The sequence below is a fragment of the Lissotriton vulgaris genome, chromosome 2_1 (genome assembly GCF_964263255.1).
Source record: "Lissotriton vulgaris chromosome 2_1, aLisVul1.2, whole genome shotgun sequence".
NCBI classification, from domain to species: Eukaryota; Metazoa; Chordata; class Amphibia; order Caudata; family Salamandridae; genus Lissotriton; species Lissotriton vulgaris.
Window position 1 is genome coordinate 960,722,331 of NC_141687.1, and position 22,339 is coordinate 960,744,669.

Genomic DNA, 22,339 nt, shown 5'->3' on the forward strand with positions numbered 1-22,339 from the left:
AAACAGCGTAGCTATATCTGATGCCTCTAGTGGAGATCTGGGTCCCATTTGCTATTACATCCTAAGTAACTGATCCATTTTGTCTTAATGCACCCCTTGTTTGCCCCTTGTTAAACTCTCAGTGCTCTAATGGGTGGCTTTGCTTCTATGAAGTTACAAATGTTACTCTGTCTTTCCTCATTGCCTACACCTGTCATCTCTGAAAGATGGACTGTCGTATGAGAACATCTGTAACTTTCAAACAACACGGTGCCACTTAAAGGAATGTATAAATAAAGTAGTGTTAGTCCCATCTCATGGACCAAATTTTCTGAGGGAATGGCCTTATGCCAAACCTCTCCATTGGCACATAGGCAAGTCCATCTATCTGCCTGGCCTATGGTACAAGCAGTCTCAGAGAGCCACTTGGTGCATCCGAAATCTGCTTTGATCAGCAATGAAACGTAAATAATTGCAAAGGAGAGCAGCCACCTAAACAAGGCTGCAGTGGTGTACAGGCTCACCTGCACCTCTCTATTGGTGCAATAACCCTGCAAGGGATAGCTTCATCCTTCCACACCACAGCATTTGGCAGCAAATAATAAATGCTATCTTTGGTTGCCTCTTATCACGTGCCTACATGCGCAGGCTGAGATAGTTATGGACAGAAAGGGAATAACCTGACAGCTCACCAAGTTAGCAGATGTGCTCATTTGAATTATTTATTGCTTTAGAAAAGCGCTGAATGCAAATATTCCACTTCAAAGCGCCCAAATGCAATGATGGGAAAGGGAGCAGGGAAAATAATAAAAGAGTTAAACTGATAACAGCATAAAGGGAAACTGAGAGTGGCACACATGGTTGTCAGTAGAAGCGAGGTGAGGTGATGCGTTTCTGGATGGAGCTGTAGGAGCAGAGAGTTCCGGTGGGTGCAGCCTTGTGGGTTTAGGGATCTACCCCCATGATGCTTCTCTTTTGCCAAAAGCATTAGTATGTAGCTCGGGCCATCTGGTCGGGAAGTAGGGGAGTGCCCGTTTCAGTTGCATGCAGGGTACAGTTCTCTTGTTGACAAATCAAAGGGACTTTTAAGGTGAATTTCTGTTTGAACAGCTGCTAGCATGGAGACGCCAGTGAAAGGGACATGAGATCACACTCTCACCAGCTGAGAATGAGACATGCTGCGAAGGGTTTAACTCTTTGAAGCTTGCATAGCACCCCCTATGGATTCATTTGTAATAGTCCCCATGAGAGAGGGCACTGCAGATATGAGACTGAGTCTATGGTGTGTCTACAGAAGTCGTGGGATGTCTGGTGTGCAGGGAAGGTGATAGCCAACTTTCTTTGATTATCTGTTTACTTAGGGATTGAAATACAAATAAGATTTGAAGACACTCCCAGGTTTTCTAAAGAGGCGGGAGTCGTTCCCAGTACGGGTGGCCAGTCATGGAGGCGCGTGTGGCTCATGAGGTTATTCTGCACGGCAGCTAGGCTTTCATGAGCAATCCTCTAGGGGGCGCTGTTGTGGCCACCCCAGGCTCCGCCTGTACTGACACCAAGGCTGAAGGAAGTTGGCGAAGGGGGAGGTTCAGTAGTTGGAAGAACATGCACCTAAGGGCTTTGAAGTTTCTCTTTTCTGTATTCGTAGAACACATTCAGCACTCAGCAGCTCATAATGACTCAAGGCCTGCTACCATGCTAGAAACGCACTTAATGATAAACAAAGCAGATGATGGTCACTAAGAGATGCTCACTTCTCCGGGTTCTTAGTTGGCTTGGGTGGGTCTTCTTGGAATACTGAGCCCCTTGGCTCACCAGGCAGTGTCTTTGCCAATGCCATGAGTAAGACTGGGTAGCAGCTGAAATAGTTAGGTACATCCCCCAGATGGTATAGGCACAGACCCACAGACCCACTCTCAACAGTCCTTTGTTAGTTTCTACCTGATGTCTCTGTTCAATCCTTAAATCATGGAGCGCCGTAGTTTAAATACGGTGCATCCACGGCGTCGCAAGGAAAGCGTAATGAAAAGTGTTGCATCGCTGCTTTTAATCACTGATACGCCGCTTTCATGAATGTGGCCTTAAGGCTTCTCCACAATGCAGCCCCCGATCCGTTATTCAGATTCACAGAAGCCATGCTGGCCACCAGATGTGCACAGACAAGGGCTAATGCTGGGTCCCCTAATGGGCAAAATTGGGTGATCCTTGGCGAGTCTGTAGGTTTTTCTGCACCTTGACACTCTTCTCTATCATAATTGGGGGTTGAGTGCCACAGGCAGAACACCAGCGCTAGGAGTGGTAAAAGACATTTGCAGGGCATAGAAATCTATGCGCAATAACATATTGCTGAGAAACTGCCTCAATTGAGGAACGACCTCAAGACCTGGCACTTCGACTGAACAGCAGATAAGCCCCCACTCCGCCTTGAGACCCGAACAGGTGAGTAGTGGCGCTCTATAAGAAACATGATTGATCGATCGATTGATTAAACCGAGCGAGGAGCTTTACCTGCAGGATGAGGCCTTCCAGCTGAATACCAGCATGTTAACCTGTTCCCAAAAGATGCTGTTGTATGCCTTTTCGAACTCTGAAACTAATGAATGTGTATGAGGAAGGCAAGGAACCGAAACCCCCATCTGTACAGGGGGATAAAAGGTTTTTTGAACGGCCTTTTAGCAATGAAGATATGATATTTCGTTATTGTTTATGCAAAGCATCTTTGTTTCACACTCTACCTTAGTTTACAAATTGAGAATTCCTGCCAAAGCCCTGCTATAATTTTATTTGTCACAGAGGGAATCCTGAATGGCAGCGAAAGCAATGAGTAATTTTTTTAAACTTTATAATAGCATGCAGAAAACCCTCCACTCCCACACTCGGTATAAAACATAATCAGTGCTAGTAACATCCTCAGCTGGCGTGAAACATCTTTCACAGCCCCTCTCCTGAGCCGCAGAGGGATGGTCTGCCACCGGCCACTGGGGGCAGGGGGTGGTAGGCCCCTCCTCTAGCCAGGCCGCCATGTACAACATGATGAGTTGTTCAATTTGTATTCTCTGTAAATGCCTCTAAAGCTCTTTCTGCAGTAATCTTTCGCAATAGAAATGCCTCTCGAGCCAAGCAGTCTGTTAGGCACTGAGCGGGCCCGACTTACCTGCTCCGCAGCACCTGCGGTGGGTTCTGCGTACGCCCTTGTGTCGATCGGAGGTGGTGGAGTGGTGGCCTGCAGAGCTCAGCCTCTTGGGGCACAATGAGAGCACTCCCTTAGAGCTGACATGGTGCAAGAATGCACTAGGGTTGCACATTTTTCAAGCATTCTTTAAATTGTGACATTTGTATACATTTACTCTTCTTTTTTGTCTTCATTGACGTATGCTTGCAGCTATGCCTGGGAGTCTGAGAGGGCTCAGGTGAGGAGGCATTGAGCCATTTTCTGACATGAAGCTGCCTGCTTGTGTTTTCCTTTAATATTTGTAGGTTCTTGGGTTGTGACTGTGGTCAAAAGGTATCGGTGTGTAACAGATCATTGAAGAGAGCTGCATTGTATCCCTATCAGGGGGAGAGAGCATTTCCAGCTGCACTGACCACTTGAGCACCTTCCTCAAACATGACTCAAACGCACACCTGTTCCAGATACGTCACCTAGACCTGATCAGAGTTATCTCAGACCCGCCAAACTCAGACTCATTTACATCATGTGAGTGCATTGAGAGAAGGGCAGGCTTTCGAGAGAGGGCCGCTGGACCCCCTGTGCTGACCAAATTGTCACCTCTACCCTCATCCACAGAAAAAGGGAAATTGTCTGGAGCCGCCTCCTGTGCCCTTGTGCGGTTTTAGTAGGGGCACAGGTGATACCTGAACCTGAAACCTCTTTTATGCAAGGGTTTCAAGCTCAGCTGTGATAGCGGCTCCTCGGGTGGCATTGTGATGTGTGTTAAAATCATTTGTCACGGTGTGAGCTGGCAAGCCTGTTGCCTGGCCCCGGCTTGTTACTGGCAGAGGAGCATGGATTTCATTGTTCTTCACTATTTCACCACACATATTTATTTTATTCATTTATTTGATCTATAAAGAGCCTGTATCACCCCCGAAAGTGTTTCTCTGCGCTGAGCAGTCGCGGCCGGCAAGAAAGGCGGGTGGGGGGGGAGAGGGGTAGAAGTGGGACAGTATTGTATTAAAATGCAGAAACTTACCTTCCTCCACATGCCGCATCAGCTCCTGCTGCTCCGAGTGCGTTCTAGGAAGCCTCCCTCCCTACCCTACGCCAATCACAATTGCAGCGTTGTGATTGGTGCGGTGCAGCGGATGGCACCCCAGCCGCGCGCATGCAGGGAGGTCATTTTCTCTATGTAGGCTGCATATCAGCCTACATAGAGAAAATGTAGAGTGCGCATGACTGCTTTAGTCGGCCCCAGGGCTGAACAAGCAGTCAGGGCACTCAGATTGGTGCAAGCCACTCCTACCGAACCCGCCCGCCCCCAACCAGGCTCTTCTGCTTTCTCACAGTGTGAGAAGCAGAAACCTAAAATGGTAGTTTTACCATTTTATGTTTCTGCTTCTTGCACTGCGAGAAAGCAGTGAGGCGATTCCCCCATCCCCCAAAAGAGGAACCGCCCCTGGCGCTGAGAAAAGAATGGCAGACCAGCACAGACCAGAGAGAATTAGTTCGAGAAATTTCCTAGAAGGAAGATAATCTGAGCGTTTCCGAAGGTGGAAAGGAAGTTGAATCCAATAGTAGTAAGCTAGGTAGAAGAAGGCTTTACACATAAATCTTTACCACATAAATCTTTAGACAGCACGTACAGTCTTAACATTGGTTCCATTTTCTGTCCTTGTGTATCTTGTCTTTGATCTCGGAAGCAAGCTACAACGTGTTTCCATAAAAGCTGCTAAGAGGCCATATGTTGCTCAGCCAGTCCTGGTTTTTACCCAACAGCTCTCTGCCGCTTTAGGTCGCACTGCTGCACCCTTAAGCTAGCGGTCCCATCAAAAGCCCAACGGTAGTGACAAAGCGCAGGTACTGAGCTTGTATGGCTGTTCCTTGTTCTTGGAAATTCTGTGACTTAATGGTGGTTGATAAACACTGAGGCCTCGTGTATGGAACAGTAGTAAGGAAATAGACTACAGAAATGATGAAAGTTATGCCTGGCCTCCATGGCGCTACCTCATCCTATTGGACATAGTGACGCACTTCCCGCCAAGTTTATGGTGACCAGTCCACAGCCATTTTGGATGGCATCAGCACAAATGAAGACCACCGTGTAGAGTGTGGCGGCCTTTCTAAGAACGGGCTGTGCTGTGGGGAAATCTCCCTACATGTCGGGGGCACTTGTTAGGTGGGTACTGAAAATGTATAATGAGATAGAGGAAGCCACTTTGGGTGAATGAGGTTAATAAAATAAGTACCATGCGAGTTGGGTTATGGATTGCAAAACGGCAAGACACGCAGTGGTGAATGTTGTGAAATATTATTATTAGTATTATTTATATTGTTATTTTTTTCATTATTATCATCATCATCATCATCATCAATGATGTTGATTAAAATAATAATCATAGTAAAGCAATACTAGCAAAAATAACAGTGGAAGTTATTAGTGTCATTGTTCTTTTTTTTTTCTTCTTGTCATAATTATAATATTATTTGTTGTGTTGTTATTGTTTCATTACTACAAATTCCTTGGCCCATGCTTCATAATAATATGCTTTAAATATGCAGCAAATATAAGTCACATATGGTTGATTTGGAGAATTCCATCTGCAATTGTTTTTCTTGATTCTATGGGTTATTAAAAAGGGAGCTACCTGGCATTCTCTACACTGTTTTAATTTATTTTCTCCTCGTGCCAAACATTTGTTTCCTCTACCCACTCCCTTGTCTGGAAATAAAACAGAAGTCTGCTTGGAGTTCCTGCTGTTGAAGACAGAGTAAATTAAAAATCAGTTAGTGAGCCTTGTGTGACTCCTCATCATCCCTGAACCACCATTGGCTGCCCTCTGCCAGGCATACATTGTTATACGTCCCATCAGTATGGTGACCTCATGCAGTACATAATGGTAGCTCCTCGGTCCCTGTTATTGATTTCGATTGACTTGCACCATGGTAGCTCCATTGTTAGACTTGGCATCTTTGGAGTGGTTTCCCCTGACATTTTGCCTCTACCTCCTGTATTTTTGATGCTGTGCTGGATTTTGTGTTTGCTGGCTTAGATGCTTTGGGCACTTTGCCACTGCTGATCAGTGTGAACAAGGCAGTTCTCCCGGTGTAAATTGTTATACAATTGGTTGTCCTTGATTGGCATATTTGATTTACTGGTAAGTCCCTGGAAAAGTGCACTGAAGTGTGCCAGGGCCTGTAATTCAAATGCTACTAGTGGGTCTGCAGCACTGATTGCGCCACCCACATGAGTAGCTCTGAAAAGGTAACTCAATCCTGCCACTGCAGTGCCTGTGTACAGTTGTTAACTGCCATATCGACTTGACAAGTGCACCCACTTGCCAGTCCCTAACCTAACCTTTTCTTACATGTAAGGCACCCCTATGGTAAGCCCAATGTACCACCCAGAGCAGGGTGCAGTGTATGAGAAAGGTAAGACATGTACTGGTGTGTGTGACATGTCCTTACAGTGAAATACTGCCAATTTCGTTTTTCATTATTGAAAGGCTGTCTTGCCCCATAGGACAGAATAGGGGTATATTTATACCATGTTATAAATAGAATTTCCCATGGGAATAGGACAGATAAATAAAGTTTAGGCTCTTTGAACTCAGAATGTAATAACACATATTTTAGTAACAATGGTTTTTAAATTGTGTGCTTGAAAATGCCATTTTTAGAAAGTAGGCATTTTCTTGTTTAACCATTTTGCGTGCGTCTGCCTCTTTTTGTATTGACTGTTTTTTGTGATTTTAAACACACAGAGCTCCAACCAGTCTGATATTAAAGTATCAATCAGCTCCACCTGAAGGGAATCATGAAAGACTATCTCCTCCGCCAGCTTTACCACCAGCTCTGTCCTCCCTGTCAATCTTACGACAGGAGTAATGGTCTGGAATGGCCAAAGGAATATATGGGAGTGTGCCAACATTTAACCAAGTTTCAGTGAAGAAACATCATTTGGGCGACAAAGAAGAGATAAGGTCCCAGATTTCAATAACATGTTTTGCCAGAGACCAGACATTGCAATAGAGGCCCATGACTCCCTCTCTCAACAGCTTGTTTTATGGGAGGCAGTCAAACAACATGGAGTGGAAACCAACAAATGGGACTCGGTATTCAAATGTTCTTTAGTGGTCGCTTTAACATCCAATCCACAATGAATGCAGCTAAAGCGGCAGCGTTTGCATGCGCTTGGACCCTCTAGTAAAGGGAAACACTGCTCGTACGCCCACATATAGTTTTTTCTGGATTTAAGATTAGCCTGAATATAATAAAGCTCAAGTATGGAGTATTGCAAAACCTTAGGACTTACCAGGGTGCCACAAAAAAGGAGCAGGGGTCCTGGCGTCTGGTAACATCCCGGTGAGGATGGGCATAGACGGGCTTGCCTTTGGTGCATCTGACTTCAACTGCCTCTTAAACAGAAGGCAGTTGACGTCTAGACGGCCAACCGGTCAAAATGGCAGCAGTCAAAGGTGTAGCACAGACCCTGGAAGACACTTGACTCTCTCCGCAGCAAACAGCAAAGCTGCTGCGGAACGGAGAGCAGGTAAGAGAAACCCCTAGCTCAGCAGCAAAATAAATGGATTTAAAATGCCCCTGATGCACACAACTAAAATAATAAAAAGCAAGAGAACCGATAAAAATATTTTAAAAGCCCCCATGGCACGCAACAAATTAAAACAGATTAATACAATTAATACAGATAAAAAAATTCTTGTGGAGTTCGTGGAGTTCACAGCGTGTAAGTAAACCGAACCTGAGGTGCTGCTGACGTGCAATCCATAATACAGGCGCTCCCCACGCTGGGCAAGAGCCCTCGAATAATGATTGTTTATGATGAATGTATCACTTTTCGCCAGTGTCAGTCATCTGTAATCACGTTTCACCTCTGTCCATCTCTATTTTCCCATTTCAGGAATGCTGATTGAAACATTTTCATGCATGGCGTTATTCTGAGCTCCATTTTCACTGGCCGTGTTACATTACTTAAGTCTATGCCTAGGAGCTTTTTTATTGATAATGTTGATTGTGAGCTAAAGCAGTGATCCAAGTTCCTGCATGTCTTTCCCAAAGTCCATGAGACCTTGATGTTAAGCTCTACAATTCAAGATGTCCTTGGTTTTCACTGGTGTGTTCTTTGTTGTTCCAGGGTACAGATGAAGAGCATGTCGCCCGTCCCAGCAGCAAAATTACAATAGGTAAGATTCTTGACCTATTAAGGTTACTGTTGCTTTGATTGACAAGACTAGATGTATATAATAGTGCCATGCTTATGGATGAGTATGATCAATGAGAGGGTTTCTTCTGTAGCATACTGATGGTAGATTTTGACCCACTTGCTCCAATACATTATTTTTGGAAATAGATAGAAAAAAAGACCAGAGCGCTATGCACCCAGTTCGGAACAACAAAGGCCTAATATTCTTCATAGGGGCAGTACTGTGTGTCCCAAAGTATGATCAGTGTGAGCATACAACATATAACTGCCTGAAGAAATGCTGATTACAGGTAGGAAGAGTGGCTGCAGAGATGATCAGTGCTGGTGGGTGTAGCAGCCCCTCTATGTCCCTTGAGTGTAGCTATCAATGATGCCGCAGGTTCAGTGACACTGAGGGCTCAGAGCCTGAGGAGCCCTTGGCACCCCAGATATGTCTGTTTCTTGGGTGTGGGTGGGGAATATCGAAAACTAAATATTTGAAGAGTCCCAATAGTCGTGACCCCAATACCGAGGGATAAAAGATAAAACGGTAAGATTTGCCCAACCTAATCCCATATATGCATACCTAAGTGAGATATATATATCTAAAAGGTACGTAGATGTGGAATTAGGAATAGTACATCCATAATTCCCTCTGTGCACTTACCTCCTCGATACGGTGTCCCTCGATATCCTGACCACGATACTGGGACCCTTCGATATTCCACCTTAGATATTCTCTACCACAATCTGTCTGTTACTACCCGTTTGGTCCCATGGCGCCCTAGTTCCTCACTGCTATGCCCTATGCTTTGTCATCTTTCTCTATACAGTGGGATGGCATGATCAGACATTTAAGGCTTGGTGGCAGATAAAGGCTGCAGGAGTCTACTCAAAGACTGTCCTTGCTAAACAGCTTTATGAATGCGGAAACAGGATTTTACCCCTTTTTGAGTGATTTATTCTTTGACTCTTCACCATGTCTTCTGGGAGGGCTTCTTTCAAGCCTCTCATCCTACTGTCTTTGAGGAAATCAGGAGGGCTCCTCTGCTTCAATTACTTGCCTTTCCTATTCCCCTTAAGCGATGAGGATGTGACTCGAGATACCTCTACACAGACCAACTTGTACATTGAAGGAGTGTTTCATGGGAAGCTCATTGAGGCTTTGCATGCTAATTTTTCTGCATTTTTTTAAATTGAATTAAATTTAAATCATTTTTCTATTCTCAGGAGATGTGAATAAATATATTTACAAAATATAAAGCTCTTAGTTAATATAGAATTACACATACAAATACTCTGTAAAGTGTTTGAGACAGACATTGCAGAGACACGAAAGAAGTGGTAATGTGTGGCCTCATTTGCATAACAGCAGGTTACGGGAAACAAGTGGAAAAATCCAGTTGCATTTTTCAACCTTTTCGTGATGCTCAAAAGCAGCTGGCATTTTTATTTTTCATTTTAACTTCCTTTGCTTATCTGTTTTTGATTTTTTTTTTTGTTTTTAATTTTTTTAGAGGTTTTATTAGAAATTCTTTCATATGTAACCAACTGGAGTTTCCATGAAATCTGTACTTGATTCAGAGATGCTGAATTAAGAAATGTACCAGATCGGTCGACTCATCCATGTGCATCCACTCTGATGAGTTACTGCACCGCCTAAGGTGAGACTCACCCATGTGCATTCACTCTCACGAGTTACTGCACAGCCTTAAGTGATGAACGCTCACCCTCAACATTTTCCCTATCAACACCATGTGTGGCTGTCCAGCTGGACAGGGAGTTTCAGAGGGTAAGCATTCTACACCTGACACTAGATAAAGACGCTTTGCAGTACCACCGCTTATTATTATAGTAGTGTGATGCCCCTTTAGATTTCTGCATCATCCCGTCTGCCCTGAACGCAATCCATTTTTTTTTCGTGGAATAGTGAGGCCTTATGTCGGGCAAGGGAAAACTAGTGCATTGAGTGCACAAGAGTGCAGCCCAGTGCAGGAAGTTACAAGAAGCTTCACACTTGCTACACACTTGCTTTCTGCCTGGTATATGGAAATCCATGCCTAACCAATAAAATGATTAGTGGTAGATTTTTTGCATAAAAACATTATGTAACAGGACCCACTGCATATGCCAGTCATTGTTCCTAAATATACAGAAGCACTTACTCAGTCAGAAGGTCTAGCGTTGGCTATCGACTTTTGACTTTTCTAATCATTGCGGATGGATAGTTTTGATAAATCTATACAAGGGGTCTACTTTTCGTGTGTGTGTGCCCATTGTGCAAGAGTAGGGTGCCGTAGTACATAGAGAGTAAGCCAATGGCTGAAGTGGGTTGACTCTGTTCCCTAGGCTGTACGCTGTGGTGGGCGGAACACAAATTTTAATGGCACACTAACAGTCCACAGGATATAAGAAGACCTGGTTGACAGACCTTATGAGTAGATTATAGATCGTATGAATAAAATCAAGAGGGTTTGATATGCTTTTTCGACATTTTGAAACAAGGGTCAGAAATAATTGGCTTAGTAGACCTCCAGGCAGTTAGGACTTTGTCAATATGCCTGCTCGAGACAGAAAGCCAGTTAGACTGCAATCCCCCCAAACCACTAGGCACTACTTGAATGAGATGCGTTTTAGGTAATAATCAATCCAATGAAAGAGATATTTAGTGGAACCTGAAATCTCTTTCATTAGGGAAAGTCAAACTGAAGAACACTAAGAAACCAGGGATATATTTAAATATGAAATAAAATCCTATCCTGGTGCATTTAATATGAATAGTTTGTGCTTCAAAAATCAACAAAGATAGTGGCAGTGATATTTATGAACATAGTGAATATCAATCAATATTGTAACATATCAGTGACATCATAAAACTTCTTTTATAAAAGCATCTCCAGCTTCACTTGTATCCCTAACTAAATTAAACTTAGCACAAAAAGGAGCCAAATTGTAGTTCCAAAGATGGTTCACTCAGTCACACCTCTGCTGAACAATAGGACCAATGTTCGTCAAAAGGGCAGTGCTGCTTTTCTTGTCTGGATGGGCAGGCAGACCAATACAACCACCCAGTGAAGACTAAATGTTTCTCCCAGTGGCATACAGCAAGGGAAGGTGATAAAATGTTCTGTATTACCTTTGTTTTGAGTCTCTGGCACAAAGTTCCTATCTGTCTCTCCACTCTGTTCTTTGTTTATAATGTATTTGATCATTGTTGAACATTCCAGAATAAACAGTTAGCAGAAAAGTCCTTCGCTCCCTTTCATTTACTTACTGTGCCTAATGTTTTTAAACATTCAGCAAGAAATGAAGATATTCACTTCTATGAAACCTTGCTCATTACTTAATACTATAAGTGGAACAGAGAATTCAATTCATTCAAAGTAACATTAACATTTTCCAACAGACTTGATTACCATATTATAATGAACAATGACATTAATAAATGTGTATTTTATTTTTGCCACTTATATCTAAAAACAACATCTATAATGTAAGAAAGGAGATACCAAAAAGTAAGAAAATATGCAAATTAACAGGATATACACAGGCTCTGTTTTTAAATGTAAAATTCGAAAATATACACAAAAGGGCAGAGTAGAGCTGCCTCTGTTTTACTTGCTGGGCCCTTCACAAGAAACAGCAACTGACAGCTGCAGGGAGAGAGAATGTATTACTGTCTGTGTCAGAAGGTCAAGATTCAAACTGGGACAGAGAGATGAAGCGGTTGTCTCTTCACATTGTTAAACGGTAACAGTCTATCACACTCCTGCTGCTGTCACACAGGTTCATGTGTTCTTTTTTAATTCAGGGGGAAGTATTGTCAATGCACTTTTAAAGCAGTAGGCATTTCCTTGTGTTTTAATAGCATGTTTAATATGGATAACATATTTGTAATATTTTGGTCTGAGCAGAGTTTTGCTTGTTTCATCGTCACCACACGTTCTCTATTGTCCCTTACCAATGCAGAGAGTGCCTCTAGTTGTTGGAGGGGTAACCAGTGAAAAAAGTGTAAGCATCCATCTTGTATGTGTAGCGCTTGATACTAAAAGGTTTTTAGGTAGTCTTTTTTGACAGATTAGGGCATGAGGTGAGGATAGTTAATGTGGTTTGGTCAGTTCTACTGTAGTAGTCTAAACATAGTAGGTCTTGCTGCTCAGCCTGAGTGGAATGAGTGGAATGCTGGTGAGTGGTTAGAATGGAGTGTTTGAATGTCTGAGCTTTAGAATCAGTTGTGAACGGGCTGAGCAGCAAGTGAGCTGCTCCTGGTGGGGTCCCACCTTGATACTTACCATCTGATGAATAAAGCATCATTCTGATGATACACCTAGTCTTCTACTCATCTTTTCATCTTATTACATTTGGCGACGAGGATGGGATAATTCAGCCTGAGTGGAATAAGTGGAATGCTGGTGAGTGGTTAGAATGGAGTGTTTGAATGTCTGAGCTTGAGAATCAGTTGTGAACGGGCTGAGCAGCAAGTGAGCTGCTCCTGGTGGGGTCCCCCCTTGATATTTACCATCTGATGAAAAAAGCATCATTCTGATGATACACCTCGTCTTCTTCTCATCATTTCATCTTATTACATTTGGCGACGAGGATGGGATAATTCAGCCTGAGTGGAATGAGTGGAATGCTGGTGAGTGGTTAGAATGGAGTGTTTGAATGTCTGAGCTTGAGAATCAGTTGTGAACGGGCTGAGTAGCAAGTGGGCTACTCCTGGTGGGGTCCCCCCTTGATACTTACCATCTGATGAAAAAAGCATCATTCTGTCGATACACCTCGTCTTCTACTCATCTTTTCATCCTATTACATCTACACAACACAGTCAAGTGGGGAGCCAGTATTTGAACCCAGGCCACATCTCCCAAGCAGTAGCTTGATAGCCTCATCTCAAAATGCAAGTCACATAAAGACAGACACAGCGGAACTAGATCTAATCAGATGCAGACCTCTCAAGATTCTCATGTCCATGCACGAGTATACTCGGGATTCTGCAACACCTGTATACAAATCTGTCTCCAATTCCTTTATAGTCGGGGACATGTGATGCACCCAGTCACAAATTACAAGGAGATAACATCCGCACCCAACTGTAATAAGGTATTACAGTTGAGATCTGATGTCTTAATGGCTGCTGCCAGATCCAGCAACCAAGGGGAAAGGTTGGTCAGAGAGCTTAATTACATCGGCAAATTAAGGAGAGAAAAGGAAACCTTGCTTTTCATTCTTCTGCTCCGTTTTTGAAGCTGGACATTGACAAGGAGAAGTTAGATATTTATGGTAAAATATTTATTTTTTGCACTCCTAGCCTAATTGTAGAAAAGTTGGAATCTTTCTGAAAATTTCAACTGCACTTTAAAAACAATCTAACCTGTATAAACTGCTTCTAATGTAGTTTGGCAACAAATAGCAAACATCTTTTTTGATATTTTGCACTGGACATTCTATTTTTATTATTCATATTTGTAAACATGCTCTCTCTTTTATATGAAGGAGCTACACACCAAGGGGTTAAGTAGTTTGTGGGAAAGGGGGTGGTTTTACCATGTGTAAAAAGGAATAACGTACTCCTATAATGTATAATAAGGATAATGCAAGACACCACAGAGTTCCATAACCTGATAAAGGAACTCGGCCTTCGGCTTTATTCCTCTATGTGGTCATGGAACTCTCCTCAGTGACCTTCAATATCCTTATAATGTACGGCAGGGGGTACTTTAGCAAATTTACCCAGTGCAGGTTTTTAGTTGCCACTTTGCCATTCTGAGAATTGTAGTCCACAATTTATAATGGCTTCAAGAGGACCACAAACTCCAGAATGCAAAGAAAAAAGCTTAAAGTGTTTAAGGTACTGACATATGGAGCAGGGATTTCTGAGATCTCTGCACATGTTCGATAGGCATGCGGCTATATCTCAGTGTTACATATTTCTTATATTTTTTACTAGCCTCTTGAGGGTGTGACAGGAAATGTTTAATGTACATATGTCATGAACACCATGGGCTACAATCACTTACTAAATGCACATGTCGAGACAGTGCCTTTACCTGATCCGGCCCGCGCATGAAGATGTGTTGGTTCCTTTCCTGAAGAGTGGTGCTCTACGGTAATGTTGTTTATTGAGTCCAGAGCCAGTGAATGGTTTCACGTGGTGGACAAAGATGCCCTGAAAGTCTTAAGTCACAGTGTAGTGTGTTCTAGAGGTTCTGAGCCAGTGTGTAATGCTAGGGTAGCCTTTGGACAGGTGTGGGTCCACATTAGTTCTGCTTTTTAGCGCTGAGTGTTATCATCTTCTACTTCAACAACAACCATTTTTCAGAGCATGAAGCTGCATGATCCAGGGCCACCCACTGTGATGTGCATCATTGATGTGATTTACTTTTAACAACCTTAGTAGATAGTTGCATTATTGAGAAAACCAAAATTCAAACCTTTGCTTTTTATGCTCGAAGATCTGGAAGCCATCGAGGTCAACCAGGTTCCACCCATCCTCCGCTTCAGAAAAGAGCTCAACACCTCAGTATCTGTATAATTGATCTCTTCTCATGAAAGGACCACCATTTGTTCTGTCTCAGCTCCAGTACTCTCATCTGTGGACCCTCCTACGGGGGTCCCTCATGAAGGCCTGCACAACCCTTCCTTGCTTCTCATGACCCCTCCCTGGCCTCTCTTCCATACCCACCTCCATTTGTGCAGCTCTCTGTTGAATGGTCCCTAGGTTCACATTCTACACATCCACATACATATATGCTGCCCATCTCAGTTATCAACCTCACTGTATGAAAGCTTAGGTGAGCACTGTGGCATGCAAGGAGTATAAGAATCCCTGTGCCACTCAATTAACCCATTGAGCTATTGCAGAAGAAAGTGACAACCATCATCTTTATCGTCAGATCAGTGGCATAGCAAGGGAGGGCTGTCCACTCTGGGTGGCAAGAGTTTTTGGGGCGGTGGCCTCTCCCGTAGCCTCCCCGCCCTTACCTGGGGCATCGCCAGTACACCCTCCCCTGCTCTTACATACTGGTCTAGCTACTCCACCTCTTCAGATAAGTAGAGCGTTCTCATTAATAACTAATAGCTGCTTGCAAACATAACAGCTTGACAAAAACTATTCCAGCATCATTGCATGCAGTGAGAAAATGCATCCATCCTTTTTTGCAAGGAAAAAAAATAACATTCCCATAGGACTTGAGTCACCCACCTTTCATCAGTAGAAGTTTGCTGAGGAGGGAGGAAACAGCCAAAGTCGCTGTAAACATTTCCACCAACAAACTCAAACATTTTGCAAACTTGGCAGACTCATTTAGAAATCCAAGTTATTGGTAGAAATTCGCAATGTCATACTGTGTGCATTTCGGGCAACCCTCACAATATATAAATAATATTGAGGTAAAACTGCATTGGTCACTCGAGTACAGGACCTTATTCCGCGTCCCAGGGAAATCCTGGTTCCTGCGCAAACTGGAGTTTGTAGCCACATTAGGATTCTGAGGTTGGCAGTAATTACCAGACATCTGTAATTTTTCCTACATTTCATCCGGAAAAAACATGGTAAATGTTGGCAACAAAATGGTGGAAAGGCCTAATCACATGTACAAACTCCATAACTACATATTATGCCTCATTTTGAGCTATACGCCATGAAAATACTGCACCCAGTGACATCTGCATTTTGGGTGAGATACATCTGCCCGCTCAGAGTGAGGCCACAGTGTCACGTGTGTAAAAAATGATGGCAACTTTATTACCACCAGCATTTCCCATGTTTGGAGAAGAACCCACAATGCATGGGTTGTACTGCCTCTCCATACTGTGTAACATTGTTACCACATTGGGTATTACCCCTGGATATGCCGCTACACTCTCAATGGGGCTAGAAGAAAGGGGACCTGACCGACTACCTGAGGTATACTAGCCCCCCCAAAGTCAGTGACCTACCACAAAATCTCTCGAATCCCTACTCGCCGGACGGCTACCGCTCCGCCGTTCAGTAAATGAGGGAGGGAGAACTGAGCGAAACTGTGCCGAAAGCCCACAAATCATAGACTGAGGCAACAGATGGAGGCAGCACGTACAGCTGCACCCGAGCTTTTAATTATATCAAAGTGGCGCGAACATCTTCTCTTCGAGTCTTGGCACGTCTGGGAGAGGGAGCTGCCAACATGCAAAAGAGGAGAGATGGCTCGCCTCCCTTTCCAACTTATTGCTGTGACTTAGATGAAAATGATCAATTTTCTGCATAGCCCTTATCTCTATGTGTTAGAATTTCTGTCTCAAGAGAATTGAAATCCGGAGAAGTCTGCAGTATCTAGCCGAAAGATATCGAGAACTGGTGAAGGAGTTTCAGTCCCACCCCGAATTTTGGTTTATTCACATAAGATACATTTGCATACAGTGAATCTAAATGGAACTCATTGTCAATATTTATCCAGAAACTCAAGCGCAGACCCAATAAGTTGAAGAAAGCACAATTTAAGTTTTGTATTATGTTGGTAGCGTGGGGCAGGGGGGTCAACGCTCCTCTGAGGTGTGCAGAGGATCACATGAAGGGAAAACCTACTAAATGCAATGATAATTGATTGAAACGCCAAACACAGAATTTACAAAGGAAAACGAATTTACAAACGTAAAAAAGTAATCGGGAAAGGTAGAGAAAACAAACTGCATTGTGAGGTTAATCTAAAAGAGTCTAAAGTTCTAAATCTACTCAAGCTTCTCCAACGCAGGTCCAGGAGGGCTGGATCCACAACAGATTTTCAGGATAACCACCATGTAAATTAGCTCCATTGAAAATCATTGTACTTAGGTTTATTTCATGTGGGTATCACAAGCATCTGGAATGGGTCTAACACTCCTGAGCCGGTCTACTTTGAACACCCCTGTCTTGTCACGTTTCTGAAAGAAGTCACAATGTTCTTGGTTGAGCGGTTCTTAGAAAGATGTCAGGACGAAGGGTTACAGCATCCAAGACGCCAGGGTCTTTCCTTTTAGGTTCAGTTATTGATAAGTTCAGCACAATCCACAGGGAAGACTCAGGTATCTAAAGGTTTTCTCAGAAAGAACAGATGATGCATTCAAATGAAGAGGATCAAGGGCCAATTGGGAGAATGCCGGTGATATCTTGCAACCAATCAGACAATGCTTTACTGTAATTGGTTAGTGAAGAAGGCATTTGTACCCTGTTATCATTGGCTCATTCTTACATAGAAACAAAGATTTGTTAGACGGTTCTGCTGCCAGGGAAACAAAGGATGATCTTCGCTTTCTTCTGTCACTGAAGTCTTTATCTCTCACTCAGGAAGAAAATGGTGCTAAATATTGTTAAGCCAACCAGTAAGGGGCCCTTGGAACCACTTTACTGCTACAGGCCTAATGCCTCAGAGTGGCAAGTTATTTCCTGGAGTTCAATAAATGGTGTAGGGCCTCTCTGCCTTTACGTCCACTATTCAATCAATGTGGACTATGTAAACTGTCCATCGGCAGGCAACATGGTAGGACTTCCATTGAGCCAGGGAAGTCCTTGTTCCATCTATTGATGTATCCTATGTGGAGGAAGCTTGTGAGGCTTGCTTATGAAATCTTGGGGAAAGTAGCTTACATGGAGTGGCTGTCCCCATGAACTACTTTCTACTTCTTCGGGGTAATTAGACATGCAAAGGATAGATATCAAGGGCCTTCCAAGGAATGGGTCTAACAAGGGACAGAGTTACCCTTGTTACTGATGGCAATCTAATAACCAGGCACCTCGCTAAGAAACCATCCCTCTGTATCACATTCCATTCCACACCTCTGGTGTGCTACAGTGGGCCATTAAAAGGGCAACTATGTGGCCTCTTTTGAAGAAGCCATCACTGGACCCTAATGACCTTCGTGAGTTTGACCCTTTCTTGTCATTTCCTTTTCCAGTCAAATTCATAGAGTGAAAAACAACCATCTGTTTTTATGTTGTCGGTGAGGTTCATGATGTTCCCGACTAGTGATTTCTAAAGTAGCCCAGGAGGTCCCAATCACTGCCAGGTTTGAAGTAGCCACAAAGTACTTAAGATAATTACCCTTACATTCATTACATGTAAATGTGCCTGGTGTCGCTATCACGAAATTCAGGCGTGGATCCAAGCCTTCAGGTCCTATGCAGGACACCCCTGACTGACGCTCTGGTCTTCATCTGGCCACTTTTGATTCCATGTTTTCTGTTTGTTAAAATTAGTTTTAAGGTTTTCAGCTTTGGAATTTTAACCTTTGGCTCTCCTTGCCTTGTCGCTTTTAAACCATTAACCCTTTCGATGCTCATGACGAGCTCAGCTCGTCATGATGCACAGTTGAGCTGTGCTGGTGATGAGCTGAGCTCGTCATCAATCAATAATAATGAGAAAAAGTCAGCACAGGAGGGGAAAACACCTAGCAGCCAAGGTGTTAAATACCTGACTACATAACACGAAATTCAGGCCAGTTTCACCACGTACCAATTGGTGAAATAGCTAGCTTACACAGAGTCCAATGACACTGATAGCTCCAATCCTGACTTACAGAGGCAATAAAAAACAATGGCTACCACAACTGAACAAATCACACAAGCTAAACGGGAGTGCACTAATGCCAGGAGAAATCCTGGTGATATGTATTGGATATATGGGAGTTACTCTTCCTCGTCAAACTGGTACAGGTCCATTATTATGATCTGGCTCAATTCTGGACTGAATGTTTAGAGAAGCCAGATAACAGTGACCTTGCTACAGTGTCACTAAGGATCAGCCCCCTATATTAGAGAAACGGAAATCGGGAATAGCCTCACAAGATGAATGTGATTTTATTTAACACCAAACTGACGAAACAGGTTCTGATGAATCTTTTTCATTAATCCTTTCACCTAGAAAGGCTGACAAAAACAACATGGCAAAGCACTTCTTGAAGAAAAATGGTGTCTTCCTGGTTAGTTGCTTCCCTACATCTCTCTTTAAAAAATGAAGGGAGTGTTCTGCCCTTGGACACTACCCATTTACTTTTGCAGTTATTCCTATTCCTCTACTTTGAATGTCAACCCCACACCTTCCTCCTTCTATTCCTACTCACCTCTGCTTCTTTCCCTTTCTTTTTTCGTTGTCATTTGCTAAGAGCTTCTGCTTTGCGTAATCAACAGATCTTTTGTGTACAATACCAATACATTGGGTCAGAACACTCCTTGTCACTCGTTGGCTTTCATGTCATTCTTACTCGCCTACTTCTTATTCAATGGTTTTCATTCCTCTTTTTGTGTTTGTCCCTCCACTGGAGTATAGCTTGTTTACCATCCTTTTGACTGGATGACTTGTATCCTTCCACTGCTTACATTAGGATAACTAATGTTTTCTTTTGGTTTCACCACTTCAGCTTTTCAAGCCTTCTACATCCTTTGACCTCCACACCCCTGCCTCCGACATTCTATGTGTTGTTCCCCTACCATCCCCCTAGCGTGTACATGGCTTCCTCACCTCTCCCCATTTCACTCAGCTTTCTTAGGTCTTGCTTAGGCTATGCATGCGCTGTCTCTTCGAGACATGCTGTATCTACTCTGTGGGCTGACATCCCACCTGTCACTTTTGATTTGTTGCTTTGCGCATCGTTCGCAATGGCTTGCTTCTCTGTGGTCAATGTTGTTAAATGTTCCCCCTGTTTGTGTTGAACACTCCCATGGAGTATGCCCCTGTTACTTGTAGACTTGCCCTTTTGTGCATGTAGGTTTGCTTAAGCGCACTATTTCTTTTATCTTGTTTCTGCCCGTGTTAACGAAATGTCAGCATTTCTTCCTGTATGCAGTCACCTGACAGGAGTTCCACAACGATTGCTGTGTTGCTAATGAACTTAAGTATTGCATTCTGCATTTGTCATTTTTTTTCACTGTTATATTTTAATTCAATCAGAATTTTAGTGGTTTTCACCATTGTTTTATTTTGTTAACAATCGTCATGTATTTGCATTGTTTTATTTTGTTAACCATCGTCATGTATTTGCATTGGTTTTTTTGGTAGGCACGTGGAGAACCGATGCCAAGAGTTGTATCCAGTTCCCGAGTTCCAAAGTCATCACCTCTGGATGTTACGCCACATCCTCTCTCCAGTACTACTTTTTTTTAATTTACCAATCCGAGCAGCAAATGAATTTGGGCATCAAGTGATCTTTTTTCACAACCTGTTCCTTTAATCCACTTTTCAAATGCCCTGACAACCAACTTGTCCTAATATCAAAACTGTAGTGTCCTTCTACATTTCTATGGGCCATGATCGCATGTTAGTATCGCTGTCTGCATTTTTTTGTTTGTTTCCTATATAGCCCATGCTCCATATTTTGATTTTTAGCTGGGAAAATTGCAGTTTTCTACTACTTTTGTAAACCCGCTTGCTTGTGTGCAGTACATTCACAATTCTGGCCCGCTCTGAAAACTGTCGGAACACGTCGCCTCCATCTCAAGTCTTTGTAGCATTGCCTCATCATGCTACTTCCATTAAACTGAGCCTTTCTCATCATGAAAACGATCATGACCCATGACTTTTTTTTTCACAGACCAAATATGATCCTTTTGCTGACATGTTCTTGACGTGAGTGCTACATGCGCTAACAACTTTAATAACATATTTTATGTGGTAGAGTGGCGTAAGCTGTAAGGTTACTTTTTCTTGATTCTTGACTTGGTCGTTAACTTGTCCGAATTGACAGATAAATTAAATGACCACTGGTGCTACAAACTTGTCTGTGCTAGTTCACAAAAATAAAGTTTCCATAATTAATGGCCAACTAGGGGCGGCTTGTACATGTGTGAATGACATGCTCCATTGGCTTTGTTGTTGGCATGTGACAGGCAATTAGAGAGCCAATGTAGCTGGCTCTCTAATTGCCTATTCTACCTCATCTGTATTTTGCAAAGTTCGCAGGTGGTATTCTTGTGACGAGTGTATGGAATAGAGGTGTAACCGAAGTTTCAGCAACCTGTGTACACAAGTAGGCTATAAGCAGTATAGCGCTCTATAAATCCAACATTCATTCATTCTATAAATCCAACATTCATTCATTTAGAGGAAATCGAATAAAGAACTACTTGGTCGCCCCTGAGGCATCCTCTCTTAAATGCCTTGAATTGTTTACTTCCTCTCATGACCCCTTATTCTGTACATATTTCCGACTTTTGGTTCGAGCATTCAACGGTGTCTGCTTTCTTTGTGCTCTTTTGCTGCATACAGTTTTTAATGATACTCCCCAGCAGCAGGACCCCAGCAGCTGCTGAGCTAAGGTTTGAGTCGAGCAGAACAGTAAGCTCTGTACAAGAGTGCATGTGTTTTCCAGATATGTCAGTCTGTACTGCTGTTGCTCTCTCGCCCCTGTGCTTGTCTCCCACCCCTTCAGTATTGCGTTCGCCCACATGTGCTTCTGGTAAAAGCTCCCCATTCCACTTTCTCCCCCATATTTCTTCCTACCCGCTCTATATATTGCTACCCCCCTGTGCCTTCCGTGTTGCTTCTGCCCCCGCCGTCAGTGTTGCTTCACCCCTATTATGCTTCATTACTCCCCTGCTTCCTTAGTGCTGCTTCTCCCCATATGAGTTCTCTCTGTTACTACCGCCTAACAAAAATGCTTTAGTGCTACATTTTTTATTTACCAATCCAACTCGGATCTATAAAGAAAAAGAAAAAAACAGCAAAACCATTGTGAGACCTATTGGCTTTCCCAATGCTTGTTTTATTACTGTCTGAAGGCTTATCTGTTGCGCCACGGCCCCTCGCTCCTCACTGCTACTCATAGTGGCATTCTCCTGCTCCCCTCCCACTTTCACACACATTTGATTTACTTCAAGCTTAAAGCTTCAAAATGACCAGCTACCCTCTTGGGACAGTAAATCACACAGGGAAACGAAATGTCAATTACATCATGATGCAGACATGCGCATGAGTCATGACGCATGCGAATTCATACGTCTTCGTCTTGAGGCAAAGAGCCAAAATGGCCACTGTGTTATGATATATGCACGCACA

The 22,339-nt window shown here is 43.2% G+C and overlaps 1 long non-coding RNA gene across 1 annotated transcript in view; it reads left to right on the plus strand.

Annotated features, from left to right (window-relative positions):
• Window positions 1–20,635, plus strand: part of LOC147731484 (uncharacterized) — a 329,622-nt gene extending 308,987 nt beyond the window's left edge. Inside the window, exons 2-3 of the long non-coding RNA XR_015308640.1 lie at window positions 8,289–8,337; window positions 20,345–20,635. This is a non-coding gene — a long non-coding RNA (uncharacterized LOC147731484). The remainder of the gene's footprint in view (window positions 1–8,288; window positions 8,338–20,344) is intronic.
• Window positions 20,636–22,339: the final 1,704 nt, after the last annotated feature.